The following is a 12,763-nucleotide window of genomic DNA, read 5'->3' as shown; positions in this document are numbered from 1 at the left end:
GGTTGATCTCTGGATATGTGCTTGCCAATCTCCTAGGCACGTCTCAAGCCACCAATCAAGATTTACCATCACACTTGCTTTCGAAGTATCAACATGTTATCGTAGGTTCGGAACCCAGATCGGTACCACTTCTCATTTTCTGTCCATACAGTGGTCTGAGCACCAGCATGCCATAGCTAGCTCACCGCGGCCCTTTCCTGACAGATAGCCCGATTGTTTCCTCAGCTGCCAAGTTCTTATTTTGCTGTGCGGCGATCAAAGCAATGGTCTTGAAAGGTCAGATTCTGTCACTTCTTGGCACGCAACTTTCTTTTTTGTTTCCTGTTTTCTTTCATAACCTTTCCATCTCACTTAGGATAAAAGCCAAAGCTGATATCATGGTACGTTAATTACATAGTGCTGCATAAAAATCAAACTTCCCAGAGCATTGCTCTCTGACAGCACCTCCATTGTTTGCTAGTGATCCCATGGACCAGGGAATCTGCCTTGGGCTCCAGGTCCAGATCGGGGTACTGTTCTTGCCTGCAGCTGTGCATGTGCCCAAAATCCTGCTAGCTTAATGGGAGCTACAGTGTCTAGGTCACTGGTGTGGTGGTCAGAGCCAGAACTGACTGGGCTGCATGGTTACAGCATATAGCAGACATGCTTGGGTTTCCCATGGCCATCTCAGAAACGAAACCAGCACAGTGGACTAGGGAGATAGATGACTTAGCAGTTATGAGTGCTGAAGGGGCAGTTCCCAGCACCCGTGTTACAAGTGCCTGTAACTCCAGTAACAGATCTGATGCCCAGCACAGACACCTGCATCACTCACATGCATGTGCACACACACATATGCGTGCACACACACACACATACTCACAAATAAAAAATTATTTCTTTAAATGGCAAAGCAAACACGGGACCAAGCCCAGAGTCAGTATGGGAGCACACGCCACATGATTATGGATCAGTGATGCCCATGAGAGACAGGAGAACACTCTGCCCTGGCAGCATGCACTTTTAGAGGACATACCATCCACTGAGAATTTAAGACAATGCTTAAAGCTCCTAAGAGATGATCAGATTTTTCATTAGCACGGTGATGATAAATTCTGAATAATGGCACTGACAGCATACTGCTTTCTGAACATTTCTTTTGTTGGCTCAAGTTCCAACAGTCATTATAGGTGTGGTTACATTTTAATATCACATCCAGGAAAAAGTGTGTGTGTGTGTGTGTGCACATGTATGTATGCATGCACGCACATGCACACCCTTGGAAGCCAGAGGCAGCAGATGCCTTAGAGCTAGAATTCCAGGGACTGTGTGCTCCTGATATGTTTAGCAGGTGTTAGGCCGTAAGTTCAATCCCCAGTGCAAAAGGAAAGAAAAAGAGCTTGTTTCTTACTTTACCTATAAAAACGGAAAATTAAGCATTACGTTAGTAGTTATATTTAGTAGTTTTCTAAATTGCTTCCATTGAAGACATTTTCTTTAAGCCATATTCACCATTACTAAGCAATTAGTTATATCATATCATACAAAACATCAAAGTTCAAACTGTTGTGTGTCTATTAAAGTCATTGAGTAAATAACCATTTGTATGTGTTTCCTATGGAGAAATATTTACCTTTGATTTTCCTTTATATTCTGCTAGCGTGATTGTATAGAGATTCAATACGAGACCATTTTCCATAGTGTTTGTTCCTGGCCACTATAGTGATGGATCTTTTTTCTCATAATTGCTATTGAAAATCATTTGTCATCTGAGAAAGCCGTCTAACAATGACAGGAGCCTGGCACAGGGTGTGCAGCTGTTGTCCCTGCTACCTGGGAGTGACCACTGGGTCCCAGAGTTCAAAGTCAGTCTGACGAAATAATTAAGTCATTAATTCAAAATCGACTTGGGAGATTTAAAACAAGGTCTGGCGGGAGATGTTGCACATAGAAGATGCCAAAACCCCTATTAAGATAGGAGAGAAATGAGATCACAAAGTTGACCTCTGACCTCCTCATGAGGGTCCACATGTGCACACCATGTACGTAACATGTACACACCATATACACACCATGCACACACAACAACAACAATAATAAATTAAACAAGGATTTAGAAATTAAAGTGGCGAATTTTATGTCAAATATATTTTACCCCAATTTTTAAAAATCTGTTTGGGGTTTAGAGAGATGGCTCAGTACTAAGAGCACTCAGCTGCTCTTCCAAAGGATCTAGGACCAATTCACAGCACCACAAGGAGGCACACAACCGTCTGTAACTCCAGCGCCAGGGAATCAGACTCCGTCTTCTGACACAAGTGGTGCACAGATATACATACAGGCAAAACATCCAGACACATTAAAAATGATCTTCTTGGGATACTGTATCTTTCTGTTTGTTCTCTAGATTTTTGTTTGTTTGTTTGTTGATTCTAGGGACCAAGCTAAGAGTTTTGAATTTCTAAGGGAAGCACTGAATTAAATTCCTAACCCCTACCTTCTGTATTTGTTAAAAAGTAAAATTATAAGCCAGATGTTTGCCTGTAACCCAAGAACATAGGATGCTGATGCAAAAGGATACTCCTAAATTGAAGCTGGCCTGGTCTATGAGAGGTGGTCTCAGAAAACATTCATTCAAATTATTTTAAACAGGAAGAAGCATGATCTTTGTGAACCAAGAATCCCAAGGCACCAAAGAAAGAGAAGATGGAAACAAGGTTAAAAACCTGACTGAAGACAGAGACTGTACTTTCATTTCCCAGCTACTCAGACCCAAATAATCACACAGGAACTATATTAATTACAACACTGTTTGGCCAATGACTCAGACATATTCATAGCTAACTCTTATATCTTAAATTAACTCATTTCTATTGATTTGTGTTGTGGCTTACTGGTAAGGTTCTGGCATCTTTCTCCTTCAGAAACTACATGGTGTCTGCTTGACTCTGCCTACTTTCTCAATGTATCTCTGTTCAGATATCACACCTGGCTTTACTCTGCTAAGCCATTTGCCAAAACAGCTTTATTCATTAACCAATAAAAGTAACACATATACAAAAATATATCCCATATCATCTCCCCTTTTCTATCTAATTTAAAAGGGAGGTTTAAATGTAGTAAAATTACATATGCAAAATAGTTATCAAGCAAGGATTATACTTATGATATTTGGTCAATTTACATTTGGCAAATTAAGGAAAATATTTCATCATCTATCCTTTCTTTGTGAATCTAAAGTTTTCTATCTACTTTATCTTTTATCATAACTAAGGAAAACTATAACTATCTCTCTTCAGTTCCATCAAAGACCCCAGAAGGGTATAATATTACCTAAGAAAACAGGGAGTGCATTGTAAACAACTTCCAAAACTCTAGAATTGCCAGAGGCATCCTACCACCTGGACAGTCACCCAAATTTCTTCTGTCCATTGGGGCATCCATCTTCAGCCTACAGGCCCATAGTATCCAGCAGAATTTTCAGTAAAACAGGAAATTTGACAGATTGTTTGTCTCTATTGGCAGTGGGTCAGCCATTTTCTTCTGTGTCCTGCAGAATGTCTGACAGACTCTTTCATGAAGCAGGAACCCTGAAGGACCAACTCACCTTCTTTAGGCAACTTCAGCAGTCATTTTTCTGTAGGGCTTAAATGTCCAGTTCATACAGCATACCATCAAGCAGTCCAGGCAGAGCAGTTTCTTGCCCATATGGCTAGTCTTGAAGGCAAATTCCATAATGAGTTTCTTCAATGCCCAATCAATCTCTCTGAAGTAATTGGTGCTGCCAGAAGCAGACATGTCTCACTTTTGAGAAAAGTCTGTTCTTAAAACATTTTAAATGCCATTTTCTATAGGTCTCTGAAGTGTTGAAGATTATCTAACTGAAATATATCTCTATATATCTAGAAAACCTAACTAACGCAATTACAAATTTGACTAACTATTAATCTGTAATTTTTAATTATATGTTACATTTTTAAATGAGATGTATAAACATAATACCTTAAACTAGAGTAGAAATATACATATAAGAAAATTGAGCTTAAATTTGTATGGATAAACCAATGTCCATACCAATATATAGAATTTATTTCTCAAAAGAAAAAAAAAGAATTTATTTCTATATCATATCCAGCCCTACCCCCTTGTTTTGAAGGAAACTGACTGTGACCATTAACCACTAATGGTCAACCCCCTTTAAATGAAAACAAACATTTATAAAATAATCATTTAGGGAATTTGGGCATAGTTTTCTCCAAACTGCTTTCTGCTATTTGTTGGATGAAGTATTTTTAGGTTTCATGGAGACCTTTTGTAGGTCTTGTTCCATCAAATCACATTAACCTGGAAGAAATTTACAGGCTCCCATTCTCTGTGGAAACAAAAGCAGAACCTCTTTTCCAAAGTAACAACATACCCTTAGATCCAAATTTTGAAGTCAAGATACCTTTAAAATATATGTGTTGAATTAGCTTAGTAATCCACACAATTAAATGTCTTTCTATAGTTAGCTCATTCACAGTCAAAAATTCAAAAAAAAACACAATAATATACATAACCCGAATTCTTTGTGTATTTTCCATCTTTGTGTGGATTTTTTTTTACTCTATTTCTTTTATTTTTATTTTTTAAGTTTTGGATTTTTGAGACAGGGGTTCTCTGTGTATCTTTGTATTGGATCTCACTCTGTAGACCAGGCTACCCTTGAACTCATAGAGATCTGCCTGCCTCTGCCTCCCAAGTGCTGGGATTATAAGTGTGTGCTACCACACCTGGTTATTGTTTCTTTTTTTTAAAGGACTTTCTTTATTCTTTTTCTTTTCTTTCGCAAATCTACATTATTTTAAAGCATACTATAAAATGTTTAGAAGGTTTTTTTCCATCTGAATCTGTCTTTACTGTATATTTCTATCTTTCCAGAGCACATGAGTCTTTAATTTGCTAAACAACATGGCTAGGATTAAAGCTGCAGGTTTGGTGGTGACTGGCTCCACCCCATTCCTTTGCTTATTTTGAGAGTTTCACTTCATGGCATATATACTGGCCAGAACCAGATTTATTGCCAAAACTCTGTGGAGTTTCTAGGTTCATGTGACCACCAAGAAGCCTAATGCTGGCTGCTCATAAACACCCTTTAAGTGTGTGGTGGTAGAGTCTCTTAAAACAGCTGTGAGGTTTTTATGCTAATGCTGAGTCAGGAAGTCTCTCTTAAAAGAGCCAGGCCTCTGCTTGCCACCAGCAAACAGAGCCTACAGGAGAAAACACAGTTACCAAGAAGCTGCTCTTAGCTCTGTTCTTGTCTGTCTAGAACTGTTTTTTCTTTTAAAGCATTTTCAGGGCCAGGAGGTGGTGGCGCACTCCTTTAATCCCAGCACTCGGGAGGCAGGGGCAGGTGGATCTCTGTGAGTTTGAGATTAGCCTGGTCTACAAGAGCTAGTTCCAGGACAGGCTCCAAAACCACAGAGAAACCCTGTCTCGAAAAAAAAAAAAAAAAAGCATTTTCAGGCTTTTTGTGGAAATTCTTGCCAAACATTTGGATATCATTTGTAAACAGAGACTGTTCTTTTGTTTCCCAACTGCCCAAACCCAAATAATCACACAGAAACTATATTAATTGCAACACTATTTGGCCGATGGCTCCAGTGTATTCTTAGCTAGCTCTTATATCTTAAATTAACCTTGTATTGCCACAAGTCTTACTGGTAAGGTTCTGGCATCTTTCTCCTTTGGCAGCTATATGACTTCTGCTTGACTCTACCTACTCTCTCAATATATCTCTGTTTGGATTTTCCACCTGACTTTACTCTGCTAAGCCATTGGCCAAAACAACTTTATTCATCAGCCAATAAAAGCACCACATATACAGAAGGACATCCCCCATCACTCGACATCAAAATTAAAGTCTCTATAGAGCTGGAGAAATGGCTCAGTGGTTAAGAATGTTGACTGTTCTTCTAAAGGACCCAGGTTCAATTATCAACATCAACATAGCAGCTCAAAACTGTCTGTAACTCAAGTTCTAGGGGACCTTACATCCTCACACAGATATATAAACATGCAGGAAAAACAATAAGAAAAATAAATAAATTTAAAATTTAGCCTGGAAGTGGTGGTGCTTGCATCTGAGTTTGAGGCCAGCTTGATCTACAGAATGAGTATAGCCAGAACCACACAGAAAAAAAAAACCTGTCTTAAGAAAAAAATAAATAAAATACGTGTCTAAATCAAAACTGGTAAAGAACAAAATTGAGGGGGGAAATTTGGTGCAGTGTCAAAGATAAAAAAGGAAAGTGAAATAAGGATAGAGAAGAAGACAAAGACTCAGACAGGGAGAAAGTTCCATTATGATGCTGGCCAGATGTCTGAAATAGCAAATGAGGAGAGCACTTGGTACAGAAATACAAACCGAGCCCGAGTCCCAGAGTCTGGACCAACAACATGAATGACCAGAAGGAAGAGAGTTGCTGTCTGTGATGATGGAGGTGGGTCTTGTATCTTATCTGTTGCTTTCATTGGTTAACTAATAAAGAAAACTGCTCGGCCTGATAGGGCAGAAAATTAGGTAGGCGGAATAAACAGAACAGAAGGCTGGGAGGAAGAAGCCGAGTCAGGCAGTCGCCATGATTCTCCTACTCCAGACAGACGCAGGTTAAGATCTTCCCTGGTAAGCCACCTCGTGTGCTACACACATTATTAGAAATGGGTTAGATCAATATGTAAGAACTAGCCAATAAGAGGCTGGAACTGATGGGCCAGGAAGTGTTTAAAAGAATATAGTTTCCATGTAATTATTTCGGGTATAAAGCTAGCCGTGTGGGCCGCTGGGTGGTGGGACACAGCCCCGCCACTCCTCCTCACTACACTGTGAACTTCTTTTTACAGAGGGGATGACAGCAGCCAAGAAGGATGACTACATGCCCAAATACCCAGAGCTGGAAAATAGTGTGCCTGATTTCATGTCAGGAGGCCTTGTAGTCTTCCAGGTGTCAGAGCTGTATGAAGGAAGCAGATGTGGAGACAGTACCTTACCAGTGAAGGTACACAGTGATTAATTCTACCCATCTTGTTCTTGCTGGCTTGTTGTGCCATGTTCTGTGTGCCCAATCCATTTGCAAGAGGCAAATATCCATCAGGTGTTCAGTCCCTGGAGACCAGTGGGGTGTGTAAGAATGGGAGGCAGAACAGGCTCCATGGCTACAGCATGCATTCAGAAGTCTGAGAGCATTTACTCCAGTAGTTTGTGTATCATATAACTCAAGATTATAACTACTTGTCCTCTTCTTTGCTCGTGATTTTTGTAATAAGTTGAAATAATGGAAATGGCCTGTGTTGGTGTGCACTAACAAGATGGATAGCCTAAATATGATAGAAATCCATCATCTCCAGCCCCGGAGGATAGAAGCTCAAAGTGTTGGTGGTCTTGGTTTCTTCTGAAGCATGTGACAGACAACCTATTTACCCATCCCTCTCTTTGGTTTTGGGGGGAGAGCTGGAAGTAGTTGGCATTCCTTAGCTCACAGAAACATCATCCAAACGTTTGCCTTCATCTTCATATGTCATTCTCTTCATGTGTACATCAGTATCCAGATGTTCTCTTTCTTCATAAAGACACCAGGCAAAGGAGATGAGGAATGACCCTTCCAGCAGCTATACTTCATCTTAGCCAACAAAACCTACAAAGATTCATCCCAAACAGGGCCAGCTTCTAGGGTACTGGAAGCTAAGACCTCAACCTCTGTAAATTTGGAAAAATACAAGTTAACCCCCCCCCCCATAACATGAAAGGTTAATAAGAACTTAGGTGTTAATCAGGGGTTTTTAGGAGAAAAAAAACACAATACACATGCACAGGCACATATCTCAGAGAGGGAAGGGGGAGAGGGAAGAGAGAGAAAGAGAGGATGTGTGTTTTCACAGTGAATTATTGGAGGCTAGGCAGTCCGAAAATGGCCTTCTGCAGTTTGGACAGCCAAAGAATCTAGTAGTATCTCAGCCCACAAAGCTGGAAGTCTCAACAAAATTTCTAATGTGTACCCTCAATCTGAGGCTGAAGGACACCGAGTGCAAAGTCCACTGTGAAAGGCTGAAGAACCTGGAGTGTGGGGACTGTGGGTGGTGTCAGCAGCCAGTGATGTGCTTGCTTAGAGTACAGCTTGGACATGGCTTTTTCTTCCTTCCACTGTTGTTCCACTGATTGTTGGCAGAGGCCACTAGTTCACTTCCCAGCCGCCCAGACTTCCTGCACCATTTTCCGTTTCCTATCTAAATAAAAAGGAAGGTTTTAACTTTAACATAGTAAAATTATATACAACAAAACAGTTATCAAGCAAGAATTATAGTTATAATAGTCATGCATACTTTATCTTTTATCATAACTAAGGAAAATTATAACTATAATTATCTATGCTTCAACTCCATCCAGTTCCTCAGAAGGATAATATATTACCTAAGTAAACAATAAGTGCATTGTAAGCAACTTCCAAAACTCTAGAATTGACAGAGACATCGCTGCCTGAACAGTCATCCAAAGTTTTTCTGTAATGTTTCAGGCACCCACCTGCAGCCTACAGTCCCCATAGTATCCAGCAGACTTTTCCATGAAGTGGGAAATTTCAAACAGAGTCCTGCCTATATTGGCAGTTTGTCAGACACTTTCTTCTGTATCCTGTAGAATGTCTGGCAGTCTCTTTCATGAAACAGAAACCCAAAAGACAGTCTCATCTTTAGGCAAGTTCAGCATCATTTTAAGTGGGTCCTGCATGTCCAGTTCAGTAGTTCAGGCAAGAGCAGTTTCTTGCAGAAATGACTAACCAACTCCATAAGGAGCCTCTTTGATGCCAATTATCCTCTTGAAGTAGATTGGTGCTGTCAGAAGCAGATGTGTCTCACTGTCATGAAATGTCCGAAGTTCTTAAAATATTTTAAATGCCATATTCTGTAGTCTTTGAACGATGTGAAGAATATCCATCCATCTGAAATACGTGGCTGTGACTTACCAGGTAAAGTTCCATCCGGCATCCCCAGCGGGGCTACATGGCTTCTCTTTGACTTTGCATTCTTCCTCTATATATCTTTTTTTAGCCTGGCTATATTCTATTAAGCCATTTGCCAAGAGCAGCTTCTTTATTCATTAACCAATAAAAGCAACCCATATACAGAATGACTTACCACACCAATTGATGTCCTAGCCTACTGGTGAGTTTGAGCCTTTTCCCCTCTGCTTCTCTCCCCCATGACAATAGATATGGACACACCCAGAAATATGCTCATATCTCTCAACCTATCAAGTTGAGAATCAGAATTTTTTTCTTTAGTTTTGAGACAAAATATCCCTCTGTAGCCCAGGTGAGTGAAAAGAGTAACAGTGTGTAGGAGGCATGGAGGTCTTTGTGCTCATAGATAAGCACTAAGGGAGCCTGGGATGTTATATACACAGGGTTCCTCTTTCAAAGGAAAGGATGCATAACTTGCTATCCACCCAGAAGGCTGACCACTGTGGTTAACAACCTGGTGACCTTGGCACTATTTGTAAACCCACAGACCACAGTGGATCCTCCCCCAGACCCTTACTGTAAACTTGTTTTTCTCAGTCAATCTATAGGCCCATCTTTATAGGTGTCATGTGTGGTCTATCTATGGAACTCATATTTTTAGATGGGTTCAACTGCCACCACCTGGCACCCCATATTCACCCCCATCCCCACAAAGGCTGAGGTCAGATTCCCCCACCTCTATGAAGCTTCTTCCCAATTCTCCAGGCCTTGCCTTGTGCTCCAGCTCACAGCACAAAGGAACCCAGCTAAATATTAAAATGTCAGTCAGTGGGAAGTAAGGGAAATAGGGTTCAAGGTTACAGGAGGAGGAGCAAGGAGGATCAGAAGTCTAGATGTGTGACCGCAGCCCATAAATGAGGTTTACATAGCAAAGAAACACTCCAGCTGATGTGGTGTGGTAACACATGCCTGTGACCTTGACACTCTGGCCACTGAGCCAGGAAGATTACCAGTTCAAAGCCAGCCTGGCCTATATAGCCAGATCTGGACTTTGCTTGAAACAACACAGCAAAAACCTCAGGGCAACTAACCGTTTCATGGATCTGTTTTGTAAGGTTTCTAGTTGGTCACCCCAGTATGCTATTTGAAGACTGGGTTTTTGTCACAGCAAGAAACAGCTCTGTATCCTTGGCTGGGGTCAGTGTCGCTGTGCATAGGAGTGATGGACAGTGCTCCAAAGAAGATCTGAGGTGCTGAGTTTGCACTCTGTGTTTGTCTCCCTCTGTGAGCTGGACTTCTAGCAGCCTGACTCAGCTTCACCCTAAAGTTACACTTGGGGACAGGAGTCCTTAATATTGAGTTCATGACCGTGGCTGAGAAGCTCTTGCATCCTCACTTTATAATGCTTCCAGTGAGGGTGGGTGGGGATGGCTCACTGGTTAAGGACACATACTGCTCTTGCAGAAGATCAGGCATTCACGTGGAGATGGAGGAGTTGTGTGTTTACGACAACATGTAACCATAGCTCCGAGAGATTCCACACCCTTTTCTGCACCCTGCAGGCACTGTACTCACACACACAGAGAAGTAAAAATAATGAAAATAAATTAAAGCGGAGCACGGTGGTGCATATCTTTAATCCTAGCACTTGGGAGGTATAGACAAGCGAACCTCTGTGAGTTTGAGACCAGCCTCGTCTACATAGTGAGTTCCAGACCAGTCAAGGCTACACAGTAAGACCTTGTCTCAAAAAAAAAATTAATTAAAAAGAAACCTTCAGCTAAAACAAAATATTTCTTTAATTGTGATTTTCATAACAAACCAATGTGTAGTATTACCATGCTATTTGGTGGTATGAACCTCGGAGGGTGGAACCCAAAAATAAGGTGGACTAAAGTCTTATCAAATAGCCAACATTATTCAGAGCATCAGACAATTTATATTCGGAGGATATTCTAAGGTTTTGCAAAGTCACATCTTGAGCAAAGTTCACTTGAGTTCAAGTTGTATACAGTCACCAGGGCTAGTCATATGCGTTCAGCTGTATACAGCTACAAGGACAAATTATGCATTGTTCTAACTAATTGGGTAAGAAGATGAGAAATCTAAAGGAAACTCTCCTACTATCACACCCGGGAGGTGCACAAAAACACATTGCAAGGACAACTCATGTTATGGAGGAAGTTTTATCACAAGCTCTTGTCTTGTTGTTTCCTTGGACTTTTAGTACAAGCTCTCAGAACTCTTTTTGTTGGCAGAGGCTGTTTGTTCGTTTCCCAGCTGCACAGACTCCCGAAAAAACCACACAGAAACCATATTAATTAAATCACTGCTTGGTCTATTAGTTCTAGCCTTTTATGGGTAGCTTTTACATCTTAATTTAACCCATTTTCATTATTTTTTATTTTACCACAAGGCTTATGGCCTACCAGCAAGGTTCCATCCAGCAGTTTGCATCTTTCTCCTCTGGAGCTACATGCTGTCTCCTTGACTCCACCTACTCTCTCTCTCTCTCTCTCTCTCTCTCTCTCTCTCTCTCTATATATATATATATATATATATATATATATATATATATATATATATATCTTCCAGCCTGGCTATATTCTGTTAAGCCATTGGCCAAACACAACTTCTTTATTCATTAACCAATAAAAGCAACACATATACAGAAGGGTTTCCCCCACTATCTTCTCACAAAGCTTCATTTATGGACCATCTTCCAACATAGTACTAGCACTGTTTATGAGTTTTCTACACAGAGAATATTTTCATGTCATATTACACTTTGTTCAAATACCATTTACGGTCAATCCTTCTTCAAAATGATGGTAGTCATTAGACCCATTGCTACACTAAATTGTTTAATGAGTTAAGAATTCTATTCAGCTGGGTATGAATGCTCACATATGTAATCCCACACTTGGGAGACTGAGGTAGGTGGATCACTATAGCTGCATGCCTGCCTGCATGGAAAAGCAGGGGGTGGGAGGTTGGGGTGGGAATCTAATTTCCTTACGGGTCTAAATTCTTTCAGTTTTTGCTATACACTATAGTTTTAATATATGGTCATCAAACAATTATTTCTAGAATAGCCTATGCATCCTCTATCCAGGACCGGGTTCCCACAGCACCACTTCTTTTTGATGAAGGTGGCAATAGAGGACATGGTGGTGAACGTATGCAATCCCAGTGCCCTCTGGTTGGAGGCAAGAGGATCTGAAGCTCAAGGTCACCTTGATCTATATACTAACCCACCTGAGATACACGAGACTTTCTGTCTCTGAAAATAAGGAGAAAGGAATTTTTAAAAGGTGATACGTGAGTAGCTAGGTGAAAACACAGTGAGTCTGAAATAGTCCGAAGTTCACACTGCTGAGTCCTATGATGCTGGGGTGTGCTGTCTCTGGAAGGCTTCCCGAGGCCTGTCTTTTAGGAATTTGAATGGCACTGGAGAGTAATCTAGAGCCTCTCACATAGGAGGTGAGTACTCCACTGCTAAGCTGCACATACAGACCTATTTAGTTATGTTATTCTTTTATTTAGATAGGATCTGTTAAACTCCCCCAGTGGAGAGTAAGTTCACCACCACAACTTTAAGTCAAATTTGAAGCAAGTTTTAGTTAAAAAAATACTGGCCAGGTTGACAGACCCTGGCAAGGTCCATCTCTGGGTTCCCCAAAAATGCTCACAAGACACATTTTGAAGGAGTTTAAAAAGTCAAAACCAATAATTTGCCACATTATCCATAAGGTCCAATCGGGGCAAGCAAACATCCTGGCATATTCAGT

The 12,763-nt window shown here is 40.7% G+C and overlaps 1 long non-coding RNA gene across 1 annotated transcript in view; it reads right to left on the bottom strand.

Moving 5' to 3' along the window:
- LOC142855416 (uncharacterized) overlaps positions 1-12,763 on the bottom strand; it is a 40,072-nt gene that overhangs the window by 12,974 nt on the left and 14,335 nt on the right. Inside the window, exon 2 of the long non-coding RNA XR_012911506.1 lies at positions 3,587-3,783. This is a non-coding gene — a long non-coding RNA (uncharacterized LOC142855416). The remainder of the gene's footprint in view (positions 1-3,586; positions 3,784-12,763) is intronic.

Source organism: Microtus pennsylvanicus, chromosome 8, assembly GCF_037038515.1.
Source record: "Microtus pennsylvanicus isolate mMicPen1 chromosome 8, mMicPen1.hap1, whole genome shotgun sequence".
Classification (NCBI taxonomy): Eukaryota; Metazoa; Chordata; class Mammalia; order Rodentia; family Cricetidae; genus Microtus; species Microtus pennsylvanicus.
The sequence above is the reverse complement of the archived record's forward strand: the minus strand, read 5'-3'. Positions and strand labels throughout refer to the sequence as shown.